At 38.4% G+C, this 24,892-nt stretch overlaps 1 protein-coding gene across 12 annotated transcripts in view; it reads left to right on the top strand.

Moving 5' to 3' along the window:
* Positions 1 to 24,892, top strand: part of LOC111751233 (interferon-induced very large GTPase 1-like) — a 100,568-nt gene that overhangs the window by 65,284 nt on the left and 10,392 nt on the right. For 8 of the 12 annotated variants that reach the window (XM_064288507.1, XM_064288508.1, XM_064288505.1 and 5 more), the window contains 2 exons: positions 4,155 to 4,820; positions 8,950 to 9,071. The gene's annotated coding sequence lies outside the window, so the exon portion shown is untranslated. The remainder of the gene's footprint in view (positions 1 to 4,154; positions 4,821 to 8,949; positions 9,072 to 24,892) is intronic. The other 4 variants (XM_064288503.1, XM_064288509.1, XM_064288499.1 and 1 more) reach the window with 3 other exon arrangements.

The raw sequence follows: 24,892 nt of genomic DNA, 5'->3' as shown, positions 1-24,892 counted from the left end.
CAAGGTGATATAAAGAAATAAAAGATTGGTTTAAACTTAGAAATATAGTGGTAAATATTAAGGTAACCACAAAGGCAACTAACAACCCTATATATCAAAATAAAAAAAAAATAAGCAAGTACAAAATCACCAAAAAAAAGATGAAAAGAAAATACACAAAGAAAAACGACACAGCACAAAAAATTAAGTGGAACAAAGAAACTGCCAACAACAAACACACACACAAAGAACACAAAATGACAACATTAAACTCATACCTATTGACAATTATACCAAACGTAAGTGGACTAAATGCACCAATAAAGAGACAGAGTGGCAGAATGGATTAAAAAAACAATCTGTCTATATACTGCCTACAAGAGACACACCTTAGACTCTAAGAAACAAACAAACTAAAACTCAAAGGATGGAACAAAATATGCCAAGCAAACAGCACTAAAAACAGAGCAGGAGTGGCAATATTAATTTCTGACAGAACAGACATTAAAGTAAAATCCACCGCAAAGGAGAAGAAAGGACACTATATAATGATTGAAGGGTCAATACACCAGGAGGACATAGCCATATTAAATATTTATGCACACAATGACAGGGCTCAAAAATACATAAGCTTCTAACAGCATTGAAAAGAGAGATAGACAACTCCACAATAATAGTAGGAGACTTCAACACATCACTTTTGGTGAAGGACAAAACATTCAGAAAGAAGCTCATAAAGACATGGAAGATCTAAATGCCACAATAAAACAACTTGCCATCATAGACATATACAAAACACTCCTCCCAACAGCAAGCAAGTACACTTTCTTTTCCAACACACATGGAACATTCTCCAGAATAGACCATGTATTAGGCCATAAAGCAAGCACTGACAGAATCCAAAACATTGAAATATTAAACAGCATCTTTCTGACCATAAAGGCATAAAAGAAATCAATAACAGAAAAAGCAAGGGAAAAAAAAAAAAAAAACACATGGAAACTGAACAATGCCTTGCTCAAAACCTGCTGGGTTATAGAAGAAATTAAGGATGGAATAAAGAAATTTACAGAATCAAATGAAAAGGAAAACATTTCCTCTCAGAACCTTTGGGACACAGCTAAAGCAGTACTCAGAGGTCAATTTATAGCAATAAATGCATACATCCAAAAGGAGAAAAGGGCCCAAATCAAAGAATTATCCCTACAAGCTGAACAAATAGAGAGCAACAAAAGAAACCCTCAGGCACTAGAAGAAAGCTAATAATAAAATGAGAGCAGGATTAAATAAAAAAGAGAAAAACAATTGAAAGAGTTAACAAGACCAAAAGCTTGTTCTTTGAAAAGATTAACAAAACTGACAAAAGAAAAACAGGAGAGGAAACAAATAACCCAAATAAGAAATGAGATGGGTGATATCACAACAGACCCAACTGAAATTAAAAGAATCATGTCAGATTACTATGAAAAATTGTACTCTAACAAATCTGAAAACCTAGGAGAAATGGACAAATTTCTAGGAATACGCTATCTACCTAAACTAACACAAACAGAGGTAGAACAACTAAATGAACCTATAACAAAAGAAGAGATTGAAAAGGTCATTGAAAAACTCCGAACAACAACAGCAACAAAAAGCCCTGGCCCTGATGGCTTCACTAGATAATCCTATCAAACTTTCAGAGAAGAGTTGACACCATTACTACTAAAGGTATTTCAGAGCATAGAGAAGGATGGAATACTCTGAAGCTCATTCTATGAAGCCAGCATTTCCCTGATACCAAAACCAGGTAAAGACACCACACAAAAAAGAAAATTACAGACCTATATCCCTCATGAACTTAGATGCAAAAATCCTCAACAAAATCCTAGCCAAAGGAATTCAACAACATATCAAAAAAATAATTCACCATGACCAAGTGGGATTCATACTAGGTATGTAGGGATGGTTCAACATTAGAAAAACAATTAATGTAATCCATCATATAAATAAAACAAAAGACAAGAACCACATGATTTTATCAACTGATGCAGAAAAGGCATCTGACAAAGTCCAATACCCATTCATGATAAAAACTCTCGGCAAAATAGGAATAGAAGGAAAATTCCTCAACATAATAAAGGGCATTTATACTAACCCAACAGCCAACATCATCCTAAATGGAGAGAGCCTGAAAGCATTCCCCTTGAGATTAGGAACCAGACAAGGATTCCCTCTCTCACCACTCTTATTCAACATTGTGCTGGAGATCCTAGCCAGAGCAATTAGGCTAGATAAAGAAATAAAGGGCATCCAGGTTGGCAAGGAAGAAGTAAAAGTATCTCTATTTGCAGATGACATGATCTTATACACAGAAAACCCTAAGGAATCCTCAAAAAAACTACTGAAACTAATAGAAGAGTTCAGCAGATTATCGGGATACAAGGTAAACATACAAAAATCAGTTGGAATCCTCTATCCTGACAAAGAGAATGTCGGAGAGGAAATCACCAAATCAATACCATTTACAGTAGCCCTCAAGAAGATAAAATACTTAGGAATAAATCTAATCATAGATGTAAAAGACCTATACAAAGAAAACTACAAGACAGTACTGCAAGAAATCAAGAGAGACCTACATAAGTGGAAAAACAAACCTTGCTGATGGTTAGGAAGACTCAACATTGTAAAAATGTCTCTCCTGCCCAAAGAGATCTGTAGACACAATGCAATCCCAATCCCAATACCAATGACATTTTTTAAATGAGATGGAGAAACAAATCACCAAATTCATATGGAAGGGAAAGAGGCCCCGGATAAGGAAAGGATTACGGAAAAAGAAGAACAAAGTGGGTGGCCTCACACTACCTGATTTTAGAACCTATTATACTGCCGCAGTAGTCAAAACAGTCTGGTACTGGTACAATAACAGATACATAGGCCAATGGAACAGAATTGAGAATCCAGATATAAATCCATCCACATATGAGCAGCTGATATTTGACAAAGGCCAAAAGTCTGTTAAATGAGGAAAAGACAGAACCTTTAACAAATGATGCTAGCAATATTGGATATCCATCTGCAAGACAATGAAGGAAGGCACATACCTCACACCATGCACAAAAACTAACTCAAAATGGATCAAAGACCTAAATATAAAATCTAAAAAGATAAAGACCATGGAAGAAAAAATAGGGACAAGGCTTGGAGCCCTAATACACGGCATAAAGAGTATACAAAAGATTACTAACAATACACAAACACCAGAAGAGAAACTGGATAACTGGGAGCTCCTAAAAATCAAACACTAATGCTCATCCAAAGACTTCACCAAAAGAGTAAATAGATTACCTACAAACTGGGAAAAAGTTTTTGGCTACGACAATTCCGATCAGTGTCTGATCTCTAAAATCTATATGATACTGCAAAAACTCAACAACAGAAAGACAAATAACTCAATTAAAAAATGGACAAAGGATATAAACAGGCACCTCACTAAAAAAGACATTCAGGTGGCTAACAGCCACATGAGAAAATGCTCACAATCATTAGCCATTAGAGAAATGCAAATCAAAACTACAATTAGATACCATCTCACCCCAACAAGGCTGGCATTAACCCAAAGAACATAAAATAATAAATGTTGACGAGGTTATGGAGAGACTGGAACACTTATACAGTGCTGGTGGGAATGTAAAATGGTACAACCACTTTAGAAACTGATTTGTTACTTCTTTAAAAAGCTAGAAATAGAGCTACCATATGATCTAGCAATCCCACTCCTTGGAATATATCTTAGAGAAATAAGAGCCTTCACACGAACCGATATATGCACATCTATGTTCATTGCAGCACTGTTTACAATAGGAAAAGATGGAAGCAACCAAGGTGCCCATCAACGGAAGAATGTATAAATAAATTATGGTATATTCACAGAATGAACGCTATGCAACGATTTTGAACAAAGGTGAATCTGTGAAACATTTCATAACATGGAGGAGTCTGGAAGGCATTATGCTGAGTGAAATTAGTTGCAAAAGGGCAAATATTGTATGGGACCAGTATTATAAGAACTCAAGAAAAAGTTTAAACACAGAAGGAAATATTTTTTGATGGTTACAAGGCTAGGGAGGGAGGGAGAAGGGTTTTCACTAATTAATAGTATACAAGCTCTATTTTTTTATTTTTTTTTTTAGGTGAAGGGAGAAACACAATACAGGTGAGCTCAGCACAACTGGACCAAACCAAACCTAAGAAGTTTTCTGAATTTAACCAAATGCTTCAAAGGCCAGAGTAGCAGGGACAGGGTCTGGAGACCAATGGTTTCAGGTGACATCTAGTTCAACTGGCATAACAAAATGTATTAAGAAAACATTCTTCATCCCACTTTGGTGAGTGGCGTCTGGCGTCTTAAATAGAAGCAAGTGGCCATCTAAGATGCACCAATTGGTCTCAACCCACCCGAAGCAAAGGAGAATGAAGAACACCAAAGACACAAGGTAAATATGAGTTCAAGAGACAGAAAGGGCCACATAAAAAAGAGACTCCATCAGCTTGACCAGAAGAACTACATGGTGCCTGGCTACCACCAATGCCTGCCCTGAAAGGGAACACAACAGAGAATCCCTGATGGACCAGGTGAATGGTTGCATGAAGATCTCAAATTCTCATAAAAAGGCCAGACTTTATGGTCTGACTGTGACTAGAGGGACACCCTATTAGCCCAAGACTGAAACCATTCCTGAAGTCAACTCTTCAAACAGGGATTTTGCTGGACTACAAGACAGAAATGATACTGGTGAGGAGTGAGCTTCTTGGCTCAAGTAGACACAGAAGACTATGTGGGCTGCTCCTGTCTGGAGGTGAGATGAGAAGGCAGAGGGGGACAGAGATTGGTTGAATGGACATGGGAAATACAGGGTGGAGAGGAAGAGTGTGCTGTCTCATTAGGGGGAGAACAGCTAGGAGTACAGAGAAATGTGCGTATAAGTTTTTGTATGGGAGACTGACTTGATTTGCAAACTTTCACTTAAAGCATAATACATAAATTTTTTAAAAAATTCCCCCCAAAATGATTGTGTATCACTCATAAAAAAGTTACCTCATTACTACACACTTTAAAAAAATTAAAGCGTACAAAAATCCCATAAAAGTGAACATTTTTAAGTAATTTCTAACCTTTCAGTAATTTTTTAAAAAACTGGTCAATAATATTAAGGAAAATATTTACAGATAATAATTTTATTTTATTATTTTGTGACATTGGTTGCCAACCCCTCGATGTGTCAACACTCTCCCCTTCTCCACCCCAGCTTTCCTGTTTCTATTTGCCCAGTTTTCCCATGCCTTCCCACCTTCTAGTCTTTGCTTTTGGGCTCGTGTGCCCATTAGTCCATGTACATGATTGAACTATAAAGCACATCCCTCACATGTGTTATCACTCGCCCTATAGACCTGTCCGAGATCCTCTACTGTGATCCCTGCCAGAGCAGTCCATGGTGGTAACCAGGCACCATTTAGTTGTTCTGGGCTCAGTAGGTCGAGGTTGTGGTAGTTGTATTCTGTTAGTTACGGATAATAATTTTATACAAATTTAAAGCTTTATGAAGCAAAAACAAAACAAAAATGAAACAAGGCACAACAGAGAGGGGAAATATTTGCAATATAAATTAAAGACAAAAATTTGTCATTTTTAATATGAAGAGATAAGTACATCAAAAAGAAATGTGCAAAAACTTAAAATGCATTTTCAGTAAGCTGAAATGTCAATAAATATATAAACAAAACTGAAATGCCATTAATATCCAAACAAATATAAAGTGAAAGACTAAAACAAAGTTGACGAAGATTAAAACAAATAATGATGGCAATTTTAGCCAGTATGTGTGAATGTGGAAATATTTATATACTGCTAATAGAAATAAAAATTAGTATATAGAAGAGACATTTGGTGATGCTTTAAGGGCATGACCTAACAATTCCATTTCCAGGAATATATCCAAGTAAATATATATATATATATACAAGAAAGTTGAGCAAAGACATTCATCACAGAATTGCACATAACAAACAAAATTTAGAAAACAAATAAACTTCCCTTAGTTAAAGGTTGATAAAAAAAGAGTGGTCTATTGATTCAATAAAATTTAAAGCAGACATTAAGAAGAATGAAGCAGTTCCTTATGTATCTACAAACTAAGATATGAATATAAAAAGGTTATAAAATGTTATAAATAAGATGATCCAAATTTGATAAAATTGAGAAAAACAATACTACCTTATATGTTCATTTAATTATTCCAAAAATGTTTATTGAGCCCCTAATATGTTCTACCCCACACATCTGTCTTTTTGTTGTACCGCGGGGGCTTCCGTGTTGCCATAATGCTGGAAGCTATGCCACCAGTATTCAAATACCAGAAGGGTCACCCAGGGAAGACAGGTTTCAGCAGAGCTTCCAGACTAAGAAAGACTGGGAGGAAGGACCCAACAGTCTACTTCTGAAAAGAACTAGCCAGTAAAATCCTTATGAACAGCAGCAGAACATTGTCTGATATAGTGCTAGAAGATAAGCCCCTCAGGTTTGAAGGCACTCAAAATATAACTGGTAGGAGAACTGCCTCCTCAAAGTAGAGTTGACCTTAATTATGTGGGTGGAGTCAAGCTTTCAGGACCTTCATTTGTTGATGTGGCATGACTGAAAATGAGAAGAAACAGCTGCAAACATCCATTAATAATAGGAACGTGGAATGTAGGAAATATGAATCTAGAAAAATTGGAAATCATCAAAAATGAGATGGAATGCATAAACATCAATATCCTAGGCATTAGTGAGCTGAAATGGACTGATATTGGCCATTTTGAATGAGACAATCATAAGGTCTACTATGTCGGCAATTACAACTTGAAGAGGAATGGCATTGCATTCATCATCAAAAACAACGTTTCAAGATCTGTCCTGAAGTACAACTGTCAGTGATACGATACTATCCATACGCCTAGAAGGAAGACCAGTTAATACAACTATTATTCAAATTTAAGCACCAACCACTAAGACCAAAGATGAAGAAACTGAAGATTTTTTGCAACTTCTGTAGTCTGAAATTGGTTGAACATGCAATCAGGATGCATTGATAATTACCAGTGATTGGAATGCGAAAGTTGGAAACTAAGAAGAAGGATTGGTTGTTGGAAAACATGGCCTTGCTGAAAGAAACCATGCTGGAGATCGCAAGGTAGAATTTGCAAGACCAATGACTTCATTGCAAATATCTTTTTTCAGTAACATAAACAGCGACTATACACATAGACTTCGCTGGATGGAATACACAGGAATCAAATCCACTACATCTGTGGCAAGAGATGATGGAAAAGCTCAATATCATTAGTCAGAACAGGGCCAGGAGCTTACTGTGGAATGGACCATCAATTGCTCATATGTAAGTTCAAGTTGAAACAAAGAAAATTAGAACAAGTCCATGAGAGCCAAAGTACGACCTTGAGTATATCCCACCTGAATTTAGAGACCATCTTAAGAAGAGATTTGATATGTTGAAAGCTAAAGTCCAAAGACGAGATGACCTGTGAGACGACACCAAGGACATCGTACATGAAGAAAGCAAGGGCTCCTTAAAAAGACAGTAAAGAAAGACCAAAATGGATGTCGAAGATACTCTGAAGCTTGCTCCTGAACACAGTAGCTAAAGCAAAAGGTAGAAATGAGGAAGTAAAAGACCTGAACAGAAGATTCCAGAGGGCAGCTCGAGAAGGCAAAGTATTATAATGACATGTGCAAAAAGCTGGAGATGGAAAACGAAAAGGGAAGAACACACTTGGCATTTCCCAAGCTGACAGAACTGAGGGAAAAATTCAAGCCTTGAGTTTCAGTATTGAAGGATTATACTGGGAAAATATTAAATGACGCAGGAAGCATGAAAAGAATTGGTCAACATTCAACCATTTCAGGAGGTACCATCTGATCAGGAAACAATGGTAATTGTCATGGATTGAATTGTGTCCCCCCCAAAATATGCATCAACTCAGATAGGCCATGATTCCCAGTATTGTGTGGTTGCCCTCCATTTAGTGATTGCAATTTTATGTTAAAAAGAATTAGGGTGGCCAACAAGCCTGGCATTATCCCCCAAAACACAAAATAATAAGTGTTGGAGAGGTTGTGGAAAGACTGGAACACCCCACCCCCACCACGATGTTAAAACAAAAAAGCGTATTAAGCCAGTAATAGAAATTGATGAAAGTTTATTGAATATATGATTTGCAAATTGGGGTAGCATTTTGACTACAGAAATCAAAAATGTTTTGAAGATACAAGAGCCTCCAAAGGCTCTTATAACCCATCTTATCAATATCGCCATGGAAAAAGGGCCAGAAAAGAACTGATAATCTATTTGTGGTTAGGAAGGATTTCAAGCAGCATTGTCTTGAAGAACAATTAAAGTAATTACTGATTTACCCTAAAACACACCTCTAGTTTGACCTTTGGAGTTTCTGTAGTTGAAACTGCACATACATAATTCTTTTAGAAGAGCAGGATGCCTAAGACAAAATGGTCCTTGCTGATTTATCTACACCCTTTGTTTGATTCAAAGGTAACTTCAGAAACCAGTCTCTTCATGGCTCAAGGTTCAAAAGGACATTTGAGAGCAATGGGTTAACCCAACTCCACTGACCCACAGAAATCTGGATTCCAGAAGGATTAAAACTGTTTCTCAATGAATACAGGTGTATACACAGAGTCTCTGTCTATCTCTTTCTTTTACACACACACACAAACACAGGCACATACACACACAAGACCAATATTTGTTTCCTATTTGCAGTAATTTTGAAGCCCAGGAATCACAACAAAAATATACAGGTTTCCTTTTAATTACCAAGGTTCCTTTAAAAGGAAAAAAAAGTGAAAACAAAAGTGAAACCAGTTTTTCACATCCAGATCCAAGGATAAATTCAGGTTCTTCTGCCACACAGGTAGAGAGATCCTGGGCTGGAGCTGTGAGTCACCAGCCTGCTGGACTCAGGGAAGGAACCTACTCTACATCCAGGTCTCTCTGGAGCAACCTGAAGACAGGAGCTTGGTCTCAAGGAGACAGGTAAGTGAAAAGGAAGGAGGGAAATGGCATAGACAGAGAGAGAAAACAACAGACCCAGAGGCTAAAATAGGAACAGAAATTGATGGAAATAGGCACAGGGAGCAGAGTCAGAGACAGGGAGAACAAGACTTGCGAAGAACACAAATATGCACTGACATGACTATTCAAAAATCACAGCTATAAGTCTGGGGGAAACGAGAATATTAAGAAACATTTAGATCATTTGTATTGTCAAAAACAAACCCAGCTTTAGGTAAGGAGAAACTTTATTTGAAAGGATTGTTGTTGCAATAAAGGGAAGGGAATTTTGCAATAGGGACAATGTTCTTGACTGTAAAATCTGAAAGCGTCCAAATATCAGGCAGAAAGGATTTGTATTTTATGTTGTTTTTAGGTGCTGTGGAGTTGTTTCCAACTCATATTGACCCTAGGTACAAGGGAAGGCAACATTGCCAGGTCTTGCACATTATCACAATTGTTGCTATCTTTGAGTCTGTTGTTGGAGCCACTGTGTCAAAGCATCTTGTGGAGGGTCTTCCTCTTTTTCGCTGACCCTCTACTTTACCAGAAGCCCTGGGGGTGCAGTGATTAAAGGGCATGGCTGCTAACCAGAGGTCAGCAGTTTGAATACACCATACGCACCTTGGAAACTTTATGGAGCAGTTCTACTCTGTCCTACAGGGTCACTATGAGTCCGAATCTACTTCATGGCAACGGGTTCTGGTTTTCTACTTTACCAAATATGATGTCTTTCTCCAGGGACTATTCGCCCCTGATAACATTCCAAAGTAGGGCTCAGGTAAAGTTTAACACTCTCAGTAAGATACAGGTAACAGAGCTGTGGCATAACTAAGGGAGTTGGGGGCGGGGGGCGGGGTTGCAGACCACACCGAATGACACTGTTCAAGGGAGTGACAGCGTGCGGGGTAGCCGGGCAGGCTTGTCGGGTGGCGTGAGGCTGCGTGTCTTGCCACAGGCGTGGAACAAAAATGTGGATACACAAGGGCCCATCTGCAACCAGGAGCCCACCTCCACACCCATATCTGGACCCTTTGCACCGCCCTCTTCCCCATCCAACAGCGCAGCTGCAGCGCTCCTGCCAGGCTTTGGAGCACTGGCTCAGCGGCTGATCTCCCTCCACCCCGCGGCCCGTGGCCCTTTAAGAAACCCACCTCGTACTGCCCTCCTCCCTGGTGTGATGGTGCCAGGACCTGCGCTGGGACAGCGAGTTGGGTGACCCTCGGACCCCTCGCACGCAACTCCAGGCACCGCGCCCTACTCCAGTTGGGGAGGGGAAGGGCCCTCTGACCTCTGCGCCTGGAGGGATGTGCCAGCTTCGTGCTTGCTAGACTGTGGAGAGAGGAGCTGGGGCGCCGCAGAGCGCTAGAAGGACCCTCTGTCCCTTCCCCTTCTGGGCCCCATGGCTTCACTCTAAGCCTTTCCATTGCCACCCAGAGATAGCCGCGCACCTGCGGGATTCTCTGCCCCGGTAAAGCACTAGCTAAGCCTGTTCAGCTACGGAAAAATCAAAGGCCGGTGGATCTCGGGCGGAGGTACGCCTAGGTTGCAGCATGCCTAAGGTGTCGCTAGGGGCGGCGCCGAGCCCCCTAGTGAGCGCTCAGGGGTACTGAGTGCTGCCATCCATTCCAGCCCCTTGGTCCAGGAGAGCAAAATCCTGTCAGGTGCCCGGGCTCTGGGGGTCAGGGCCAGTCCACTGGTGCCTCTGGCCGTCCGTCCCGGTGATGACGGGGTTGGGATGTCGAGCTTCTCACGGTAGCCTGGACTCAGTAACCCTAGGACGGAACTTCTCACCCACCAGCCCCGCCTGAGCTGTGGGTTTACAGGGTAGGGAGGCCCTTGCATGGACAGGGAATTCTGATTTACATTAGTACAAAAAACATTCCTAAGGATTCTGTATGGTCTGATTCAAGAGGAGGTCCATGGTGGGGGGGGGGAAGGGGGAGGAAAAGAGGGGGGAGGAGAGGGATGATACCAACCCTAGTGGTGCCACTGTAATAGAAGGTGCTATTGGAAGCACAGAAAATTACTAGACCTGGAAGATTAACGGAAGGCTTCAAAAAAAAAAAAGACACTTGAGCAGGGTCAGGAGTACAGAGAAGGTGGGTATATAATATACAGAATCAAGAAACTCCATGAGGCTGAGGGAAGATGGAAGAGTGTGGCTTCTAAAGGAAGAGAGTGAGGTGGGTGGTAGGAACAGGAAAAGGAGTAATTGCAAAAGGCACTGGGGAGATGAACTGTTGCCAGATTATGAGGGGCCTTGAATGCCAAGGGCAAGTAATTTTGAATGTGCCATAAACCAATGCAGTTTTCAAAGCTTTGTAAACAAGGAAGTAGTTGGTTTAAATTTGGGTTTCAGGATGCAATTTAAAATATGAACCACAAAAGGGCAGGAGAGAACATAGTCAAGAGCTACTCAAACAGAGCATTCAGATAAACAGGGTCCCTAGATGGTGCAAATGGTTAACACTCTGAGCTGCTAACCAAAATTTTGGAGGTTTGAATCCACCCAGAGGCACCCTGGAAGAAAGGCCTGGAAATTTACTTCCAAAAAATCAGCTACTGAAAACTCTGTGCTATCGCACCTCAACAAGGTTAGCATTAATCCAAAAAAACACAAAATAATAAATGTTGAAGAGGTCGTGGAGAGAAAGTAACACTTATACACCAGTGGTGGGAATGTAAAATGGTTCAACCACTTTGGAAATCTATTTGGCACTTCCTTAAAAAGGTAGAAATAGAACGATCCAGCAATACGATCCAGCAGTCCCACTCCTTGGAATATATCCTGGAGAAATAAGAGCCCTCACACGAATAGATATATGCACAACAGTGTTCATCGCAACACTTCACAATAGCAAAAAGATGGAAAGGACCTAGGTGCCCATCAGTGGGTAAATGGATAAACAAATTATGGTATAGTCACACAATGGAAGACTAAGCAATGATCAAGAACAAAGACGAATCTGTGAAACATAACGTGGATGAATCTGGAAGGCACTATGCTGAGTGAAATTAGTCAGTCACGAAAGGACCAGTATTGTATGAGACCACTGTTATAAGAACTCAAGAAAAGGCTTAAACACAGAAGAAAACATTCTTTGATGGTTACGAGGGTCGGGAGGGAGGGAGAGGGATATTCACTAACTAGATAGTAGATAAGAATTAGGTGAAGGGAAGGACAACACATAATACAAGGGAAGTCAGCACAACTGGACTAAACCAAAATCTAAGCAGTTTACCGAATACAATCAAACACTTCGAGGGATAGAGAGGCAGCGGCTGGGGTCTGGGGACCATGATTTCAGGGGACATCTAGGTCAATTGGCATAACAAAGGTTATTTAGAAAATGTTCTGCATCCTACTTTGGTGAGCGGCGTTGGAGTCTTAAAAACTAAGAAGCAGACATCCAAGTTACACCTCTTGGTCCCAACCCACCTGGAGCAAAGGAGAATGAAGAACACCAAAGACACAGGGAAAATATTGGCCCAACAGACAGAAAGGGCCACATAAACCAGAGACACCATCAGCCTGAGACCAGAAGAACTACATGGTGACTGGCTACCACCAGTGACCACCCTGGCAGGGAATACAACAGGGTCCCTGGTGGAGCAGGAGAAAAGCAGGGTACAGAACTCAAATTCTGGTAAAAAGACCACACTTAATGGTCTGACTGAGAGTGGAAGGGCCCCAGAAGACGTGGCCCCTGGACTCTCTGTTAGCCCAGAACTGAAACCAATCTTGAAGCCAAGTCTTCAAACAAAGATTCAGCTGGACTATAAGACGTAAAATGATACTCATGAAGAGAGTGCTTCTTAGCTCAAGTAGATAAACATGAGACTAAATGGGCAGCTCTTGGCCAGAGGTGAGATGAGAAGGCAGAATGGGACAAGAGCTGGTAGAATAGACATGGAAAATCTGGGGTGGAAAGGAGGAGTGTGCTGCCACAGTATAGGGAGAGTAACTAGGTCACATAAAAATGTGTGTATAAATTTTAGTATGAGAAACTAGAACTGTAAACTTAAAGCAGAATAAAAAGAAAACTATGAAGTACAGTTCTACTCTTACACTCATAGAGTTGCCATGAGTCGGGCCCCCTGTGAGTTGGGCTGACTCGGTGGCAACTGGATTTTTGATGGCTGATGTGTCATAGATATCCAACAAGGAACGTAACTATAGGGGTAAAGCTAGGGAAAACAGAGATCCATGAAAAAAAATGTGCCCATATCACCATTCCTCCAACAGAACTAGGGGAGACAGGTAGTCCCAGAATAACATTTGGTCAAATGGCTAGAGCTGGGAATTTAGGATGAGTTTCTAATTGAGTGGGTCATCCTACCTGTTTTATCCAGCAAGAGTAAAGAGCAGCTCCAAATCCAAAAGGAAATAATAAGGTCTAAGACAGTAGACAGAAACTAAGAGGCAAAGTAAAATTTGATAGAAACAAGAAAAGGTTGGGCAAGACAAGAAGAGCCTAAAGCATCCCATGAATACCATTGGTGTTACAGCTCCTCAAAGAGGTATTCTCTAACGTACAATCTAAAGTGCCCTCAGGTTACTCTCCATCCCATGACCTGTTTATTTATTAACACTTGAACCAAAATTGTTTTGCTTATTCATATATTTCCATGTTTAAAATCTGCCTCCTTCCACTAGAATGTAAACACTTTAAGATCAGGGAACTAGTCTGTTTAATTCATTTGTCAATCCACAGCAGCTAGAACACCTCCTAGTACGTTGAAAACATCAATAAATATGTATGGAAAAAATGCTGGGATCTTTATCATACCTGTGCTAAACCTCAGATCTGTGGTACTTATTCCATCAGGTTCACTTAAGGATACATTGTCATAATAAGGCCATACTGGAGTCGAGTGGGTCCTAACCTAATCACTTCTCGGTGGTGTCTGATAAAGGGGGGAACAGACAAAGAGACACACACACAAGGGGAAGACAGACGCCATGTGAAGTTGAATCTACAAGCCCAGGATCACCAAGGATTGCCAACAGCTACTAGACATTGGGAAATTCTGGTGGCGTAGTGGTTAAGTGCTATGGCTGCTAACCAAAGAGTCAGCAGTTTGAATCCACCAGGCACTCCTTGGAAACTCTGTGGGGCAGTTCTGCTCTGTCCTGTAGGGTCGCTCTGAGTAGGGATCAATTTGACAGCGCTGGGTTTGGTTTTTTTTGGTATTAGACATTGAATGAGAAAAGGAAATACCTTTCCCCAGAACTAATGCCCTGACTTGGACTTCTAGCCTTCAAACATTGAGAGACAATAAATCTATATTCTTTAAAGCCACCAATTTGTGACTTTTTTATTAAAGCAGCACTAGGAAGCTCTTTCCAACAAATGGTGCTGAAACAACTGGATATCCATGTAGAAAAACAATGAATAATGATCTTTACTTAACACCATATACGAAATAATTCAAAACAGATCATAGTCCTAAACGTGAAAGCCTAAAACTATACGATTTCTAGAAGAAATAAAAGTAGAAAATGCCGTGACCTTACATACGACACTAAATAGGACACTAAAGGCATGAACCATAAGAGAAAAATTTATCAATCTCACTTAATCAATAATTTTTGTTTTTGCTCTGTGAAAACATCCTCATGAAAATTAAGAGACAAAAAATGGAAGAAAATATTTACAATGCATATATCTAACAAAGGATTGGTATTCATATTATACTAAGATTCTTACACCTCAATAAGTCAAAGAATGCAATTAAAAATGGGCTAAACATTGCCACTGAACAATTTGTGTAGAAATGTCGAATGGGAACCTAATTTGCTGTGTAAACTTTCACAGCAATAAAAAAATATTAAAAATGGCAAATTTTGTTACATATATGTTACCACAATTTAAAAATAGGCAGGCATATATTATTAGGAAGTTTGTTAATAAAATTATCTTATTATTCTTCTGAGAAAAAATGGACAAAAAAGGAACAGACATTGTGTACAGAATGGCCAAGAAGCACATGAAGAGATTGTCAACATCACTAGTAACCACGGAAATAGCTAAAACTGTAATGAGATACCACTACATATTCACTAGAATGACTGAAATTCAAAAGACTGACAATACCAAGTGTCGGGGAGCATGTGGAGCAACTAAAACTCTCATAGGCTGCTCGTAGAAATCACTTTCGAAAGTCATTAGGCAGTGTCTTAAAATGTTAAACATACACCTAGTACACAACACAGCCATTCCACTTCTAAGAATCTATCCAGAGAAATAAAAACATTTGTCCACACAAAGATGTGTATGTGAATGTTCATAATGACTTTTTTTCCCCATAATAGCCCCAAACTGGAAAAACCCAAATATCCATCAATACCTAAATGGACAAACAAAATATGGTATATTTATGCAATGAAAGCGGGAGAAAGATGTGGCCGTCTACTTCTGTAAAGATTAAAGTCTTGGAAATTGTATTTAAATAAACTTTTGTACATTCAGCAACATATGTGAATTCCAAACTATGCTGAGTAAAAGAAGCCAGCAACAAAATAGTATGTATTTCATTATTCCATTTATGTAGATGCAAACCAATTTATAGTACCAAAAAGTTTATCAATAGTTGTCCACAGATGAGGAAGGGATGGACTGCAGGTGGCACGAGGAGTCTTTTGGGAAGCTGAAAATGTTTTATCTTGATTGTAGGAATGGTGTCATTAGTACATACAACTGGCAAAGTTCATCAAATTGTATACCTTAAATGAATGCATTTTATTGTGCGTAAGTTATTTCTCAATAAAGGTGACATTAAAATAATAAAAGGTCTGAGTTTAATTTTAAACCAGGATAGAAGAAGTTAAATGATACAATCTGCTATGGGTACCTTTTAGCAGGAGAACATGTCAAAAATCCACTGCAGTCCAGTAGGACCCTGTAGGACAGAGTAGAACTGCACCATAGGGTTTCCAAGGCTCTAATCTTTACTGAAGCTGACTGTCACATTTTTCTCCCACAGAGTGGCTGGAGGGTTCCAACTGCCAAAATTTTGTTCAGCAGCCAAGAGCTTAACCACTGCACCAACAGGGCTTCTTCAGAGTGGCCGTCCAGACTTAGAAATAACATTCCTAAAACTAATTTACCTGCATTTTTTAATTAGTTTTCAGATCAGTGTGGTTTCTGGAAGTTTACTGGAAGAATTCTGAAGGCACATAACAGGAATAGGTTTTTTCCCTTCCTGGGTTTTTACATTTTGTCCTCAGGCTTCTAGTGATTAGCAGTAAATCCCTTGAAGCACGACCCAGTGTTTTGAGGGTAGAGGAAACCAAACAGGGAAAAATAAGTACTTGGTGGGTGGTGGTGGGTAGTTGAGGATAGCAAAGAAGAAAAGTGAATCCCTGGGATCCTGAGGGAATGAAGCCAGCCCAGCAGCCAACCTGGGACAGAGACTTGGTCTTCACAAGCAGAGGCCCCATGAGATGGGAACTGAACAAGTGTATCCTAAATTGCATCTACCATCTGCCTTTCTTTTTTTTGCACACCTCTTCTTTCCTTTTCTCAGCACACTCATGCTATTCCCATCTCCCAAGCATCTCAGGTACCAAAGAGTCATCTTTGACTCCTTTTTCTCCCCACAATCAAATATTTTTAAAATTTTACATCTAATTTACACACACTTTTTGTGTCCTCCTAAATGCTAAGTACTTTGCTGGTCAATGGGGTTTGAGAGATAACTGAGAGAAGGTGAAAGAGGATTCCTTGACTCCACAATTGTGAAGCAGCATGGAAAGGGGGCTAGAAGTGGGGGAAAGGCCTAATCAAAGCATGAGTTGGAGCTTTCTCACCTTTGGTGACTCCACTTTCTAATTCTGGAGAATGTAGAAGCCTTCTGGTACACCTCCCTCACCTCCTGACATCTCCACCTTCATATTTAATACCTATATGATCCATCCTTGTCCTCTTCCTTCCTGTCCCCGAGAAAGAGGTGTACCTACCTTTTTCAATACTCTCTGTCCTCTAAATCCTGCTCCTATCTACCTCCTTTTAGGTCTTGTTTTCAGCATCTTGAGTCTATCTTACTTTCCTGATGGCTTCACTTTAGACAAGGGAAGACTAAATTCTTCCTATTCTAATTAAAGGCAGATTAGATCCTGCCTCCTTTATAAGTTTTTGCCGTTGTTATATTCTCTTTGTAACTAGATATCTCAAAAAAGGTGTTTGAAACTTAGTGCATCTGATTGAACAAACGTTTGTTGATGAAATGAACTAATGAACGCACCATATCCACTTCTCAGTATCTAGTCTTACTTCTGCCCCCATCTTTTTCTAAAACAGTTCTCCCTATACCTGATATTCACATTCTAATCACCAAGTCAGAAGACCTCGCTTCAGTATTTTCATTGTACTCATTCTAGGACTTTCTCTTTGCTGACTGTCTCTTCTTTCTCGTACTCTTTAAGTACATATTTAAGAGGGTAAATTTAAAGTGTTTCCCTAGTAAGTCCAATCAATGTCTGTACATCCTCAGACAATTTCTGTTAATTTTGCCTGTAAATGGGATTTGGATGCATTATCATTCTATTGTTGTTGTTGAAAAGGGGCGTTTTATTTTAATATTTTATTGTGATTTTGGAGAAAATTTACATAGCAAAGTAGGGTCTCGTTTAACAATTTCTATACATATTATTCAGTGTCATTGGTTACATTTTTCACAATGTGTCAGCTTTGGCATTATTTCTATTCTGGTTGTTTTGTTTTTATTAATCTAGCTCTCTCATCCCCCATTAATTTTTCGTCTTTGGTCTAAGTTAAATGTTGACCACCGGGTCTCATTTAGATGATTGTTCAGAGCTGCGGAGTGCTAACTGGTGATATTATTTATTTTATTAGCCACTCTGTCTTTTGGCTGATAGGTGATGTCCAGGAATGATTTTAGTTCTAAGTTTAAAGAGTATCCCAGGGCAATAGTCTCAGGGTTCCTCTAGTTCCTACTGGTCCAATAAGCCTGGACTTTTTCAGGAATTTGAGTTTTGTTTTACATTTTTTACCTGTTCTATCTGGGTCCATGTATTGTGTCCCTGATCAGAATGGTAGGTATTGGTAGCCAGGCTATTTGGTTCATCTGGTCTCAAGGCAGATGAGGCTGTGGTTCGTGTACACTACTAGTCCTGCAGACTAGTTTCTTCTTTGAGCCTTTGGTTTCCTTCTTTATCTTTTACTCCAGGTGTGTAGAGGCCAATAATTGTATCTAAACTGACCATTTGCAAGCTTTTAAGACCCTAGGCGCTACTCACCAAATTAAGATGTAGAACATTATTTTCTTGAGCTATTTTACGCCAGTGATCTATTTGCCCACCAAGACTATGGCCCTAAGCCCTCAAACCCAGTAACTAAACCCCACAAGGTGTTTGCTTATAGCTAGGAAGTATCTATAACTGTGTCCCTTATGTGCTTTATTTTATATATGAATATATACACAGTACACACAAATATGTATATACATTTGCCTACAAAACCCCTATACATGCACAGCCATGTATTCATACGTGCTTACCTATACATATATAAAGATACATATCCACTATATAACCACACACATATTTTTAGTTGTTGTTACTGTTTACTGTTGTTGCAGAAGTGAATATGTTGTGTCTTTTACCAAAATCATCCCTTATTCATGGTACTTTTTAGTGTCATCTTTTACCTTGGTCAAGGTGAGCTGACTTCACCCTTATTCGGTATTGCCTTACCCATCACCAAAACTAACAAGTGTCTACTATGGAGAAAGTGATTTTCCTTCCCTCTCCCTCCCATCCCTGGTAACCAACAAAGAATGTTGCTTTGTGTATGTATACCTATTCTTGTCTTTTTATATTAGTGAGATCATACAGTATTTGCCCTTTTGTGATTGACTTATTTCAGTTAACATAATGTCCTCCAGATTCATTTGTGTTACACTATATTTTGAGAAATTGTCATTTTTTCTTTACGGCTGCATAGTATCCCATTGTGTGTATGTACCACAGTTTGTTTATCCATTTGTCTGTTGATGAGCAGTTAAGTTGTTTCTGTCTTTTTGCTATTGTGAATAGTGCTGCAGTGAACATAGGTGTGCATATATCTGTTCGTGTCAGTAGTTTTATTTCTCTAGGTTATATACCTAGGGGTAAGATTGCTGGATCATAGGGTATATCTATTTATAGCTTTCCTAGGAAGTGCCATATAATTTTCCAATTTACAATCCCACCAGCAGTGGAGCAGGGTTCCAATCTCTGTGCAACTTTGCAAGCATTTGCTGTTTTCCTGTTTTTTGATCAGCACCATTTTTGCACCTGTGAGATGGTATCTTATTGTGGTTTTGATTTGCATCTCTCTGATGGCTAATGAATGCAAGCATCTTTTCACACGTTTGTTGGTCACTTGACTGTTCTATTTGGTGAAGTGTTCGTTCATGTCTTTTGCCCATTTTTTAATTGGGTCGTTCATCTTTCTGTTGTTGAGTTGTTGTAGTTTTCTACATAGAGATTAGGTCCTTATCAGATACATCATTCCCAAAGATTTTTTTCCCAATCTGTATGTTCACTTTTTACTGTTTTGATAAAGTTTTTTGGTGAACATAAGTACTTAAATTTTAGGAGGTTCCTGTTATCTAATTTATCTTCTGTTGCTTGTGCATTTGTGGCTGTGTTTGGTAATCTATTACCGGAAAAAAAAAAAAAAAACAGGTCCTATAGTTTTGTCCCTATAGTATCTTCTAGAAACTTTATAGTTTTGGCTTTAATATTTAGGCTTTTGATCCATTTTGAGTTAGTCTCTGTGTATGGTGTTAGGTGTGAATTTTGTTTCGTTTTTCTGCAAATAAATATCCAGTTTTGCCAGAACCATTTGCTAAAGAGATAGCTTCATCCCCATGGGATGGACTTTGAGCCCTTGTGGAAAATCAGCTGCCCATAAATGGATAGATTTATTTCTGGGTTCTCAATTCTATTCCACTGGTCTGTATGTCTGTCATTGAATCAGTACCAGGCTGTTTTGATTACTGTGGCTGTATAGTATATTTTGAGATCAGGGAGTGTGAGACCTCCTACTTTGTTCTACTTTTTTAATATGCTTTGACTATCGAGGGTAATCTTTTCTTTCCCTATAAATTTGGTGATATGTTTTTCCTTTTCAGCCAAGGATATTGCAGGAGTTTGAATTATGATTTCATTTCATGTATAGATCACTTTGGGTAGTAATGACATTTTCACAATATTGTCTTCCAATTCATGAGCATGAAATGCTTTTCCATTTATGATGCTCACTTTTAGTTTCTTGCAGTGGTGTTTTTATAGTTTTCAATGTATAGGTCTTTCACATCCCTGGTTAGGTTTTTTCCTAGGTATTTTATCCTTTGGGGAGCTATTGTAAATTGTATTTTTTTCTTGATTTCCTTTTCGGAGTTCTCCTTGTCAGTATAAAGGAACCCAACTGATTTTTGTGTATTGATCTTGTACCTTGTCAGTCTGCTGAATTCTTCTAACAGATCCAGTAGTTTTAATGGGAAATATTTAGGATTTTCTAAGCAATGTATTGTGTTGTCTACGAATAAAGATAGTTTTACTTCTTTCCAATATGGATACCCTTAATTTTCCTTTCTTATCTTATTGCTTAGACTAGGACTTGCATTACAATATTTAACAAAAGTGGTGATAGTTGACATCCTTCTCTGGTACCTATTCTCAAGGGGACAGCTCTCAATCTTTCTCCAATGACAATAATGTTGGCTGTTCGTTTTGCATATATGCTTTTAATTATGTCAAGAAATTTCCCGTCTATTCCTATTTTGCTGAGAGTTTTTACTAGGAAAGAGAGTTGGATTTCATCAAATGCCTTTTTTTTGCACCAATTGAGATAATCGTGTGATTCTTTTCCTTTGTTTTATTTATGTGGTGAATTATATTAATTAATTTCCTAATGTTGAACCATTCTTGTATTCCTAGTATGATTATCACCCAATCATGATGCACGATTTTTTTTTTTTGATATGCTGTTGAATTCTGTTGGCTAGAGTTTTGTTGAGAATTTTTGCATCTATATTCATGAGGGATATTGGTCTGTAATTTACTTTCTTGTGATATCGTTCCCTGGTTTTGGTATCAAGGTGATGCTGGCTTCAGAGAATGAGTTGGGGAGTAGTTCTTCCTTTTCTATGTTTTGAAAGAGTTTGAGTAGAACTGGTGTCAGCTCTTCTCTGAATATTTGGTAAAATTCCCCAGTGAAGCCACCTGAGCTGAGACTTTTTTTTTTGGTTAGAAGTTGTTTGATGACATCTTAAATCTCTTCTTTGTCATGAATCTGTTTAGATTTTCCACCTTTATTGCAAACTGGGAATATTTAAATTCTATTGTGTTATCTCTGGAATTCAGATTCTTCCCCCTGCTGTTTTTTTTTTTTTTCTTATTTGCTGCAGGTTGTAGTTGTTGGTTTAGTGACTTTTCTTAACTCTTTTTGTAAAAACTGTATTTTTTCTTGTGTGTGGTCTCTAAAGTCTCTTTCTTTAGCATGTGCTTGACTTGTGTTTTCACAGAGATTTCCTTGAGTGCCTGGAGCCAGAAAAGAAAAGCATACTCGTGCAGTTTTTGCAGATTGGCTTGGTATTGGGGCCTACCTTTGATGTTTAGCCAGGAAGAGACAAACTCTTGGCTGCATTTATTTTGAATGAGGTTATCTGAATATGTTTGAGGGCTGGTGTAAAACAATCTGGAGAGGAAGATAGATTCAAGATATGAAAGAAAGGTCATTGTAAGAACAAGGCTCAAGGAAGTGTGTGGAACTTCTACATTCTCTAGCAAATCAGAAAGTGAGACCACACGGTAGAATGAGAGACTCCAATTACTACTTGTTTCTCCCGCCTCCTAGACCATTCCTCGGGTTGCTGCAGGACCTCTGTAACCCCATTTTCTAGCAGAGCACAGGGTACATAGAATGTGATCAATAAATGTGTTTAAGTTTGATGAAAATAGTTGAGCATATGGTGTCTGATTGTGTGGGGTGAAAGAAAGAAAGAAGCCAAAGATGACTATTTGGAGCTTCAGACACTGGAAAAGAAGAAGAGGAAAGGTTTGGAAAGCAAGTGGTGAGTGCAGTTGGGGACATCCTATTTGATCTACCTGCATGAGAAACTCACTCAGGCTGGTGAAGACCACATCTCTGTGTTAGGCTGCCCTTGGACTGACTCTCCAAATATATATCTTCATTCCTGCAGGCCCTAGATACTCAACTTTCTTCTCTTCTCTCCTCAACTGCCTACCAACAACCCCTAAACATTTGACTGCCCACAGCCTGAAGGGCCATTTCCTTTCTGTCAAGGCTAACAGTTTTCTACAAATCACTAGAGACACAATGACAATGATTTTGGGTGCAGAGTTCTATCTGTGGACATCTGTGAATAGAACAGATTTCTATCCTGGTTGCTAATCATATTGTTCATTATTATTGATTTTTTTTGTTGCTTGTTTGATCAGTTACTGATAAAACTGATGAATCTTTCCTCCATTTATTGTAGATTATCTATTTCTCCTAGTAATTCTGTACTTTTCCTGTTTATACATTTTGAGACCATATTACTAAGTAAATACAAATGTTTAATTGTTATATATTCTTAGTGAATTAAAATGTTTATCACTATAGCACAAGATTTTTGTCTGTCATGATTTTTTTAAATTAAATTCTACTTGTCTGATAATAATACAGCTAGCTGCTCAAGCTTTCTCGTGGTGTTTGTATTCATTCTTTCACTCTCACACTTTCTGTATCCTTATGTTTTAGATATGAGTTTTGCAACTAGCAAAAAGTTGGGTTTTCTTCTTTAACTCATCCTGATAATCTTTGTCTTTTAACTGAAGCATTCAGTACACTTATAATTGATGTAATGACCAATATATTTATGTTTGCCATTTTACTATGTCCTTTCTATTAGAGCTACCCATTCTATGTTCCTTTTTTTTTCTGCTTGCCAGCTTTTGGGTCAATCAAATATATTTTATTATTTCATTTTCCCCATGTTAGTGTGACATTTATACACTCTTTTATTATTCTGTTTAGAAGCTATACTAGAAATTATAACATGCATCCTTGATTTATAAAAGGTACCAAAGTTAATTGAAGCTTTGACCCTCCTGCCAAATACCGCAAGGACCTGGAACACTTTAAATTCACTTAGCTACCCACTCCAACTTATATGTAATTGTTATCATATATTTTAAACTACATTGGTGTATGCATTCATTTAAATTTTTCTATATATGTATTCTTTTTATTGCTCATCAGTTAATCCTACATCTCTGACCTTCCACTGATGATATTTTCCTTCTCCTGAAGAGCATCCTTTAATAGCTCCTTTATTGTGCATCTCCTAGTGGCAAATCCCCTCAGTGTTTGTTTTAAGGATCTTGAAATATATTTCACCCTGTATAGAACTCTAAGTTGTCAGTTATTTTCTTTCAGTGCGTTAAAGATTCCGTTCTACTGTCTTCTGGCTTCCACTGGTGTTGTTGAGAAGTTACTTCTCTCTCATTGTTAGTTGTTTGAAGGTAAAGTGTTTTTCTTTGGTTACTTTGGTTTTGTTGCATTGTTTTGTTTTTCTGCAGCCATTATGATGTGTCTAAATGTTAATTTCTTTTCTTAATCATGCCTGGGCTTTGTCAATGCCTTAAATACTGTCTTTAATTTGTAACTTAAATCTTGTCTTTAATTGATAATGTTTAGTCACTATTGCCTCCCATGCTGCTTTTGCTCCATTCCTTCTCTCTTTCTGGAATCCATATTATATTTTAAATAGTCTCACTGTATCCTGTATGGTATACACATATGAATATATGGATTGTTGCTTTTGAGCTTTGTTCTACTTCTTAATTATCATTTCAGCTGTATATAATATGCTTTAAAACCCATAGATTGAGTTCCTACTTTTGGTCATTGTATTTGTTAGTTTCTGGATTTCTAGGGTTCTCATTCAAATCTGCAGTGTCACTTCTTATTATTTCCATTTTCTAGCTGAAAGATTTAAATTATTCTTGTTTTTACTCATGTCATCATATCTCATTTGCCTGACCATTTTATATTCTGGCTACTTTTAATGGGATTTAAAAATTATTTGTAAAAATAATTTGAGAATTAGATATTTTTTATTTTCCTCATACAAGAATGTTCATTTGCTTCTCTAGGGTGCTAGAGGGCACTTGCAATCTGGGATTATTTTAATGAAATTTTAGGGCTTGAGATATTCTGAACCTCCAGTAAAAGCAAAGATAGCTACACTCCTCCTAAGGCTGGATTAAAACTTGTCTTACAGTTCAGCTGTTTGTGATCTTAATGATAAATGTGAATGATTCTTCATGGGAAGGCACTGGATTCCAACTTTTGTTCCCTAGCCTCCCATACTTTTCTGCATATCATCCCTTCTGGATTAGTAAATCTCCCCTTAATGCCAAGCTCATTTACTTCTTCTATCAGGTAATTTCTACTATCTGGAAAAATCTTCTCTCATGCCTACTATTTAGAGTTGGTCACGTAATTCCTACTACATAGTACAATCCTTGAGGGTTTAAATAATTATCTGGAAAATTTATCTACCTACTTCAGGTACCCTCAGTTGGGAAGGGTGGTTTCATTTGCTTACTAAAAACTAACCATTTGCTTAGAGTGGCATTAAAGTCTAGGTTCAAATTTTAGTGACACTGAGACAGAAGAAAAGCACAAAATTGGAATGACTATATCGAGGATGACTTAAGGTGAACTGAATATTATGACAATCCAATTAAGACATAATGAGGACGAAATATAAGGAAC

This window comes from Loxodonta africana, chromosome 7 (genome assembly GCF_030014295.1).
Source record: "Loxodonta africana isolate mLoxAfr1 chromosome 7, mLoxAfr1.hap2, whole genome shotgun sequence".
NCBI classification, from domain to species: domain Eukaryota; kingdom Metazoa; phylum Chordata; class Mammalia; order Proboscidea; family Elephantidae; genus Loxodonta; species Loxodonta africana.
The sequence above is the reverse complement of the archived record's forward strand: the minus strand, read 5'-3'. Positions and strand labels throughout refer to the sequence as shown.